The sequence below is a fragment of the Cyprinodon tularosa genome, unplaced genomic scaffold (assembly GCF_016077235.1).
Source record: "Cyprinodon tularosa strain WSP-4 unplaced genomic scaffold, ASM1607723v1 ctg589, whole genome shotgun sequence".
Lineage (NCBI taxonomy): Eukaryota > Metazoa > Chordata > Actinopteri > Cyprinodontiformes > Cyprinodontidae > Cyprinodon > Cyprinodon tularosa.
The window spans coordinates 1-7411 of NW_024039328.1; the positions used below are offsets into that span (position 1 = coordinate 1).

At 38.8% G+C, this 7411-nt stretch overlaps 1 non-coding gene across 1 annotated transcript; it reads right to left on the minus strand.

The window, feature by feature from the left end:
- Nucleotides 1-1016: 1016 nt before the first annotated feature.
- trnaa-agc lies at nucleotides 1017-1089 on the minus strand. Its single transcript has one exon. It is a non-coding gene; the product is annotated as a tRNA-Ala (tRNA).
- Nucleotides 1090-7411: the final 6322 nt, after the last annotated feature.

Below are 7411 nucleotides of genomic sequence, written 5' to 3' on the forward strand. Positions count from 1 at the left end.
AATGAAATGGCATCATCGGGGACTCCTCTGGCACGTAAAAAGTCACCTAATTCCGTCATTTTCCACCAGGCCGTCCCAAACTACTTGTATCTTTGGCAATGAAGCTTAGTGCTGCCACATCTCTTCCTGCATGGTGCGCATCTGCATTAAGATCCAAAATCGTGAGATTAAAGTCAGAATTCTGAGATTAAAGTCAGAATTCTGAGATTAAAGTCAGAATTCTGAGAAAAAAGTCAGAATTCTGAGAAAAAAGTCAGAATTCTGAGATTAAAGTCAGAATTCTGAGAAAAAAGTCAGAATTCTGAGATTAAAGTCAGAATTCTGAGAAAAAAGTCAGAATTCTGAGATTAAAGTCAGAATTCTGAGATTAAAGTCAGAATTCTGAGATTAAAGTCAGAATTCTGAGAAAAAAGTCAGAATTCTGAGATTAAAGTCAGAATTCTGAGAAAAAAGTCAGAATTCTGAGATTAAAGTCAGAATTCTGAGAAAAAAGTCAGAATTCTGAGATTAAAGTCAGAATTCTCAGAAAAAAGTCAGAATTCTGAGATTAAAGTCAGAATTCTGAGATTAAAGTCAGAATTCTGAGATTAAAGTCAGAATTCTGACTTTTTTCCCATACTAAACTGAAATTTTTTTTTTAAAAATCAGTTAACTTTTTTTTTTTTTTCAGTGGCCCTAATCCTCTTCCGTACCTCTTCCTTACAAATAGTTTGCTTACATTTCAGGACATAAGGCATCTGGAGGAAACTCTTCTTCTAGAAGTATAACAAAAGACAACATTAAAATGTTTTGTAATACTGTGGAAAAATGTCAAAGCTGCACCAGCTATCAGAAACCAACATATCTTTATCAGTAGGTTTGCTAATCTCAGTTTTAAGCATTTTATACATGTAATATTATATTTATACAAGCTACTGTATACCATTTATTCTATATTAATGGTTTATTACAACTTATCTTTAAAGATGCCTCCAAATCCAAAGGAAAGAGTCAAAGTAAAGGTTGAAAAGGAAAATTGGAGGATGCGGGCATCGATCCCGCTACCTCTCGCATGCTAAGCGAGCGCTCTACCATCTGAGCTAATCCCCCCTGTGAGCTATTTCTCTGAGAAGGGCGTCAATATCCCATGTACGTGTGAGTCAATGACAGATGTCTCCTTACACCCACTACAGAGAGTTTTGTGGTTCCACTTGAGACACATTTGACCACAGCAGAGTCACCTTACCAAGGCCTCAGACCTGAATTTGCAACACAGCAGCATTACTCACTACGAACTTACAGCAATCACCTGATTGGCTGACTGTAGGCAGGGAACCGGTGGGATTGGTCTCCGATGTAAAAGAAGGAAGCCCCAGGGCAGCTGATAAAAATAGAAATAATGGCAGGTAGTGACAGGCAGTAAATAAACTCAGAGGCAGAAGCTGGAGGTTATTTTTTACTCCGCTGATTCCACCTATCCGTGAAGTAGCTCAATAGATCCAGAGCTGCCAAGTTTCAGAAGAAAATGTCAAGAGTGAGACTTAAGTGATGCATTTGGCCACAAACGTCAATTTATAATAGGGCTGAAACAATCGGATTAATTGATTATTTAAATAATCGTCAACTACTTTAGCGTTCGATGAATCGTTTACTGAGTGCAGAGACTCGAAAACGTGCCTTTAGCTGACACAGCAACCCACTAGGAACAATATTTATACCAAGATTGTAAAAAAGAACAAAAAACACTTTGCATTTAAGATAAAATATTAATTTTCGTCCATCAATATGCTCTATCCAAAACTCCTTAAGTGGAAAGGTTTTAGTTTCATCTTGTTGAATTCTGTAAAAAAAAAAAAAAAACTCCTTTAAGGAACATTTAGCTATCCGATTATTCAAGAAAAATAATCAACAGATTAATCGATTTGTAAAATAATCGTTAAATGCAGGCCTAATATGTACCATAACACCGACGTCCCCACCTGCATGCAAACTGCTCCTGATTCTGGTCTTAATTAACCAGAAAAAAGGAATGAAACAAAAATGACAAAAATAATGAAACTAGAAAACCCACAGTGGTGCTTCTAGGAAATGTTCACAGGAGTGTCAGGCAGGGACCCATGTGCACTGAGGGGGGGGGGGGGGCAAAACTAACAGGCACAAAATCCATTTCAGGGTCAATCTACACTGATCACAATGAATCTAAATCTACATGTATATTTTTCAAATAAATCACTGTACAGGTAGGTGTGATCACGTGACCAACGGAGAGCAAAAATTAGTGATCAACTGTCCGGTCAGTTCACTATAAAGTCCACTATATAGTCTCCACTCTAAATAATGATAGTGAGACGAGCTAAACAGGGTTTTCACACGTTTTGACCCCCGTCACACCACCCCCCTCCCTGCCCTCAACTCTACACACGTCTCCGACTCAAAGGCCATCAGAAACCTACCCTCCACCTCACCACCACTCTCACCAACCCCCGACCCCCTCACACCCTCTGCCGTGCCTCCCTCCCCCTCACAGTCACTGCGATGCAGTTGAGAGGTCAGCTGGAGGGACTTCAGGTTGATTTATACTGTAGGAGCCATTTATCCTTTGGTGTTTGTCGCCACCAGGGGGCGTATTTAATTTTGAGTTCTTAGTGTCTTATGGGGGGGATGGGTTATTTAAGGTCAACCATCAATTCTGTTCAGGTGTCGTTAATAAGCTGAGGCAAACAGTTTTCTACTGTGATTGGTTTGGATGTACAGTACTTCCACCAATAGTGCAAGTTCTCACACTTAAAAAGATGAGAGAGGCCGGTAATTTTCATCATAGATATACCTCAACTATGAGAGACAAAATGAGAAAAAAAAATCCAGAAAATCACATTGTCTGATTTTTAAAGAATTTATTTGCAAAATATGGTGGAAAATAAGTATTTGGTCAGTTACAAACAAGCAAGATTTCTGGCTCTCACAGACCTGTAACGTCTTCTGTAAGAGGCTCCTCTGTCCTCCACTCGTTACCTTCATTAATGGCACCTGTTTGAACCCGTTATCAGTATAAAAGACACCTGTCCACAACCTCAAACAGTCACACTCTAAACTCCACCATGGCCAAAACTAGAGAGCTGTCAAAGGACACCCGAAACAAAATTATAGACCTGCACCAGGCTGGGAAGTCTGTATCTGCAATAGGTAAACAGCTTGGTGTGAATAAATCAACTGTGGGATCAATTATTAGAAAATGGAAAACATACAAGACCACTGATAATCTTCCTCGATCTGGGGCTCCACGCAAGATCTCACCCCGTGGGGTCAAAATGATCACAAGAACGGTGAGTAAAAATCCCAGAACCACACGGGGGGACCTAGTGAATGACCTGCAGAGAGCTGGGACCAAAGTAAAAAAGGCTACCATCAGTAACACACTACGCCGCCAGGGACTCAAATCCTGCAGTGCCAGACGTGTCCCCCTGCTTAAGCCAGTACATGTCAAGGCCCGTCTCAAGTTTGCTAGAGAGCATTTGGATGATCCAGACGATGACTGGGAGAAAATCATATGGTCAGATGAAACCAAAATAGAACTTTTTGGTAAAAACTCTACTCGTCGTGTTTGGAGGAGAGAGAATGCTGAGTTGCATCCAAAGAACACCATACCTACAGTGAAGCATGGGGGTGGAAACATCATGCTTTGGGGCAGTTTTTCTGCTAAGGGACAAGGACGACTGATCCGTGTGAAGGAAAGAATGAATGGGGCCATGTATCGTCAAATTTTGAGTGAAAACCTCCTTCCATCAGCAAGGGCATTGAAGATGAAACGTGGCTGGGTCTTTCAGCATGACAATGATCCCAAACACACCGCCCGGTTAACGACGGAGTGGCTTCGTAAGAAGCATTTCAAGGTCCTGGAGTGGCCTAGCCAGTCTCCAGATCTCAACCCCGTAGAAAATCTTTGGAGGGAGTTGAAAGTCCGTGTTGCCCAGCGACAGCCCCAGAACATCACTGCTCTAGAGGAGATCTGCATGGAGGAATGGGCCAAAATACCAGCAACAGTGTGTGAAAACCTTGTGAAGACTTACAGAAAATGTTTGATCTCTGTCATTGCCAACAAAGGGTATATAACAAAGTATTGAGATGAACTTTTGTTATTGACCAAATACTTATTTTCCACCATATTTTGCAAATAAATTCTTTAAAAATCAGACAAGGTGATTTTCTGGATTTTTTTTTTTCTCATTTTGTCTCTCATAGTTGAGGTATATCTATGATGAACATTACCGGCCTCTCTCATCTTTTTACGTGGGAGAACTTGCACTATTGGTGGCTGACTAAATATTTTTTTGCCCCACTGTATGTCGAATTTATGTGGATCTTAAAGGAAACAGTAAGACAATGGACATATTACTGAAAATAAATGACTTTATTTTATGCTTCAAACGGAAGATCGGCATTCTGAATCTTAATTGAGCGCACGTAAAACCAATGCCTTCCAACAACAACCACCAATAGCCTAAAATATAGGATTTTAGCCGCTACATATACTTCGAAACTAGGTCGTCTGCGTAGGTGTTAGAGTGAACAAAAAGCCGTCCCCGCCCCCTCCGCAGACACTCTGCTGCACCTCTCCCAAATTGTAGCTGACTGCAGACAGGAGGCCGGCTTGTTTTGTTTTTATGATACGATTGCGAAAAACAGCTTGTGATGTTGGACCAGCTAGAAGAGCGAGGTGCACGACAACGCTGGGACCCTTTTTCCACCTGGATCCCCGCTCTTTTTTCAACCTCATGTCCCTCTGTTGTCGGACAAACTCGCCCCCACTTCCTCACCGCCTCGGCCGTATCTAGACCCACAGCGTATAGTGCAGACCACGGTCAAAATTGAGTGTAAATCAAAAATGTCTGTGAAGCTCACTGCGACACACTCAGGGTTCTAGCGGGTCCTTAAAAAGTCTTAAAAGGCATTGAATTTTTCAAAATAAAACTAAGGCCTTAATTGGTATTAAAATGTCTTAAATCAGTCTTTCGTAGGTCTTAATTGATAAAACATCATAAATAGGCTAATTTTTTATTCCGATTTATTTTTGCAATCTAAATAAAACGTTAAAAGTGACATTTTTTTTTTTTCATAAAAAATAAATAAATAAATGGCTCGCCATTATTGGTTCCATCCCTATAGCGGAACCAATAAAAGTGTTGTTGTGGCCGGGACATTTGGGAGATGCACCATTAACTAGATTTTATAAAGGCATATATCATTTTAATGTATTTGAATTTGTAAGCTTTTTTTTTTAGATTTTTAAATTTGTGTCTGAAGTTTCTATTTAATTAATTGAATTTGAATAAAAATACTTGAAAAGATTCAGATATTAATTTGAAATGTTTTCTAAGGTTTGGTTCTAAATCTTAATAGATTCATTGCCTAAAGAATCTCCACATAAAATAAAAGAAGTTTCCTACCATGACTATGAAGCTGATCCCAGTAGGAAATGAGTCCCTAACTCTGTAGGGGCAGTGATAGCCATGCCAGTCCAGGGACTGACTGCAGCTCCACTGTAAGGTGCCTTGGTCAAAGTTAATGACCGGCAAACCTGACATGTAACAACCAGAACATGCATATTGCTTTAGGTTAATTGAATATATAAATTTTTACAACGCTCCTGAGTATAGAGACCAGTGTTGTGCCTGAACGCGTTCATTGAACGAAAGTTCATGAACTCGTTCATATTTTATTCAGTAACCTTAAATTCCTACCTCAGCCTGGTCCCTCAGTTTGTGTTAGTAAAATGTTCTTGAGCGAGGTCTTCAACAGGGGATCCGCGACCCCTAGGGGGTCCACGGAGGTACTGCATGAGGGTCTGCATGGTTAGTTGATATTTTTATATTCCCCCTGCAATTTTTTTCCCACTAATTGAAATGTCTTTAAATACTCATTAACATGAAATCAGCACACGGTAGTAAACAGATAAATGGAGGCAGAAGATGTCTTTCAGTCATCAATGCTCACATTCAGCGACACACAGGAGCTCTTTCAAGCTGGGCACCGTTTCCTTCACAACACCTGTCCCATCAAGCAGGAATCAGAATCAGAAAAACTTTAATAATCCCAGGGAGAAATTGATTTCTTTACATTACTCCATCTGTAATAGAGTGACTATAGGTCACAATTTCATACAATATATATAGTTAGGGGGTCCCCGCTCCATCTCGCCATCAGTTTGGGGGTCCTTGGTCTGGAAAACATAGAAGACCCCTGTTCTTGAGGGTTTTACTATCCATGTAACTTGTTTGTTAAACCTGCCTGGTATAATTTTCCAGGATTCCAGGATTCCTTTTTAGTATGTATTGAAATGGAATTTCAAATGGAAAAAAATTATTAAAATAAAAAAAAACATTTGCACCTTAAAGACTACTTTCCTATTTTTCTTTTAATAATTCTTCATAAAAAAGACCATTCAAGCAGCACATTTTTTCTGATGTTTTTGAGAATATACTGTAGGGGTGAAAGCTGCAGCTCCTTCTAGTGTGAAGTGAATGGACAGCAACAAAGCATTAAAGCAACAATGGGGAAATGCTGTCCCCTCAATGCTAATGTAAACCCTGGTTGGATAAGGATTCAAAACTGGATATGAAGATGAAATCTGACGCACAGTTTCAGTGTTACAACTGATAAAATAATTGCTGTCTGCGGTCCTACAGTAGGCTATGGTGTAATTGAGCAATATATGAAAAAAAAGAACTATGAACTAGTTCATTTTTTGGAACTGTGAACTTAGTTCAAAATTTTGAATTATGAACTATGAACTGAACTAGTTCATTTTAAAATGTGTGAACTGAGCTTTGAACTAGTTCACGTAGAAAGAGAATTTTCCCAACACTGATCGAGACTCTAAAACATGCTTTTAGCTGACAGAGTAATACACTTAGAGCAGTAACTATACCCACATTGTTAAGAAATATAAACATATATTTTGAATTTTAAGATAAATTTTTTTTCATCAGTCTATACGCTGATTCCAGAGCTGCTAAAGCAAAAACATTGATTTAATTCTGTAAAAACCTATAAGGAGCATTTCATTTTCCAGTTATTTATTAAAATTTTAATTGTCAGATGAATCGATTATCATGATAATTGTTGTTTGCAGCCCTGGTTTGCACATATAATAAAAAAAAAATATATATATATATTTGGGTAGAACAAATTTATTGTATCACTGCCACTGTTGAACTGCTGCAGTAAGGAGGTTAGAAATAATCCCATTATGTGGTTTTAGGGTATTGTGATGTATTCTAGTGTTAAAACTATTATAATTATTTCCTGCTTTGCTTAATTTAGAAATATGTTTTTTTTTTTGTTACTTACCAACTATGGACATCAGGTCCTTTTTCAGAAGGCAGGAGAACAGACTCAGGTGTGAGAACAACTAAAGACAGTTTAATGTTATCTT